Genomic DNA, 2,645 nt, shown 5'->3' with positions numbered 1-2,645 from the left:
AGGAACATAAACACACCAGCATCGGTTGTCAAGCGATGTTGGGGGGACAAACACAGACATACAAACACATATACACATACATATATATATACATATATACGACAGGCTTCTTTCAGTTTCCGTCTACCAAATCCACTCACAAGGCATTGGTCGGCCCGAGGCTATAGTAGAAGACACTTGCCCAAGATGCCACGCAGTGGGACTGAACCCGGGACCATGTGGTTGGTAAGCAAGCTACTTACCACACAGCCACTCCTACGCCTATAAAAATGAAAATTTTTAATAACACACCTTAGTGCAGGCCCTGGGTAGGATTGAAACCTAGCCAGGATGTACAATGACCAATTAACTCTCTACCCACAAGACCACCAAGACACGTTGGATATATAGCCTTTCTATGTCAGATTTTGGGTGGTGCATCCTAGATCCTGTCATTATTTTTCTTCTTTTCCTGTCTGTTTTTGTTAGTTCAATTAGTGTTCAGTTAAGGATATTGTAGCTGTAACTTATAAATGGGACGGCTAAAGTGTTGATACCCATTATCTTGGTTTTAACATTGAGCTCTGTTTTCAGTTGTGATCTAACTCGTCTATAGTATTCTTTCTTTATTTTCTCTTTCGTTTGTGTGTGTTGTATAGTATTTACTTTCATTGATTCCTAAATATTTGTATGTCTGGATTGGTATTATTGTTATTATTATTTACTTCTTTCTTCTAATTTTCTTCAATGTCTCGCCGAGTTTTTTCCGTACACCTAGAGCAGAGAAGCTCATCGTATGCATTCCCTGTTTACACACGCAAATTAACAGGTAAAATATGTATGTAAAAAAAAATAATAAATAATTTCATGAATGGATGTTGTTTTCACAGCGATAATGTTCTTCTCAGTACATGAATCGTTCCAGTTAACACGATTTTTGCACTTCCTGTAGGGTTGGTAAGCCTGGTATCATTTTTAAATAGGTTTCAGTAACTTTTTTTTTATCATTCCTAGAGATCCTACAATCACTGGTACTGTTCTCAAATCGCAAAAATCTTTCTGAAGATTCCTGCAGAATATAAGATAGCATGAAGTAAATAGGCGGCTCAATATTATTTGGTCAGAGACGAAGAAGCAGGAGTTACACAATCGCTACTTTTCGGTCGTCAAGCATCAGATTTGCATTAAGGCATACGGTACATTTTGACAGCTGCTCACTTTGCGTCATTATTTTATTCTGACAATCTTATTTTTCGTTAGAATCCTGACACATCTATTTTTTATTCTGTCTCGTTTTGCGCTTTATAAAGTATTTATAAATCGTTTTTTGCTATTTTTGTGGGATAAGTCGGAAATTCGTACAGTTTTGAAATATGAGTTCTTTCTTGAAAATGCAGCATCACAGACAGCTCGGAATAGTAATGAAGTATTTCATTCTAATATTATTACACGGCAGACATTATCAAATTGGTTTGCAAAATTTCGTTCTGGTAACTTTGACCTCACAAAGGTGCATAATGACGAACTGAAAGCCACTGTCGAGTCAGATCTATCTTAAAGTATCTGTGAATTATCATTGTTGTTCGGCGTTAGCAAGCAAACAATATTGAGTCACCTAGTTCAAATCGGTAAACTGAAAAATTTGGATAAGTGGGTTCCACATGAACTCAATGAAAATCAGAAACAGCAACGTTTGATATCCTGCATTTTGCTACTTTCTTGTTACAAAAATAAGTAATTTTTGAATCGAATTGTAGCGTGGGATGAGAAATGGATCCAATGCAACAACCGTAAACGTTCAGCACAATATAGTTGGACAAAGACGATCCACCAAAACACAGTCCAAAAGCAAAATTCATCAAAAAAAGCTGATGGTGTGTGTTTGGTGGTCTGGCTTAGGTGTGATCCATTATGATTTCATTAAACTTGACTCATCAATCACGGGCGAAATATACTGCAGCCAACTGGACAAAATTATGCAGAAACTTACAAAAGAAAAAAAGAAAAGAAAACAGCCTTGATTAGTCAACAGATCCACTCCTATTTTATTGCAAGTCAACGCCAGGACACACATCGCAAAAATGACATTGGTGAAACTACAGGAGTTAGAGTTGGATGTTCTCCATCATCCACCATACTCACCCGATCTTGCCCCCACTCACTACCGCTTCTTCCAGAATTTGGATAACTTTGTGATAGGAAACAAAATTAATTCCGACGATGCTGTAAAACATGCCTTCCAAGATTTTATTGACTCTAGATTGCCAGGCTTTTGCAGTCCCGAGTAAGACGAGATCCTGCTGAAATGGAAAAAGGATATTGACAACATGGGTGCCTACCTTGAATAAAACTATTCCTTGTATTTATGGAAAATTCGCAAACTTGTTTTCTTTTCTACAGATTTCATATTTGACAAACTAATAGCATACAGCTGTTTCTACTATAAGATACATTGTACGCAGAGCTGAGTGTATATGTATCATCTCGAGATTTCCTCGGATGCCCCTCCCACACACACACACACGTGTGTGTGTATGTATGTATGTATGTTTGTATGTATATATGCATTTATGTGGTATGGACCAGAGTATTTCCGCACAATGATACCTCGCTAATTAGGCGAGCAGAATATATATATATATATATATTATATGTGTGTGTGTATA

At 37.1% G+C, this 2,645-nt stretch overlaps 1 protein-coding gene across 2 annotated transcripts in view; it reads right to left on the bottom strand.

The window, feature by feature from the left end:
* LOC106877248 (neuropeptide S receptor) overlaps positions 1 to 2,645 on the bottom strand; it is a 543,162-nt gene that overhangs the window by 175,507 nt on the left and 365,010 nt on the right. The window contains exon 4 of one of the 2 annotated variants that reach the window (XR_008263602.1): positions 2,063 to 2,279. The exons of the other annotated variant lie outside the window; for it this stretch is intronic. The gene's annotated coding sequence lies outside the window, so the exon portion shown is untranslated. Of the gene's footprint in view, positions 1 to 2,062; positions 2,280 to 2,645 lie in introns of those variants that run through there. 2 annotated transcript variants of the gene reach the window in all.

This window comes from Octopus bimaculoides, chromosome 3, assembly GCF_001194135.2.
Source record: "Octopus bimaculoides isolate UCB-OBI-ISO-001 chromosome 3, ASM119413v2, whole genome shotgun sequence".
NCBI classification, from domain to species: Eukaryota; Metazoa; Mollusca; class Cephalopoda; order Octopoda; family Octopodidae; genus Octopus; species Octopus bimaculoides.
The sequence above is the reverse complement of the archived record's forward strand: the minus strand, read 5'-3'. Positions and strand labels throughout refer to the sequence as shown.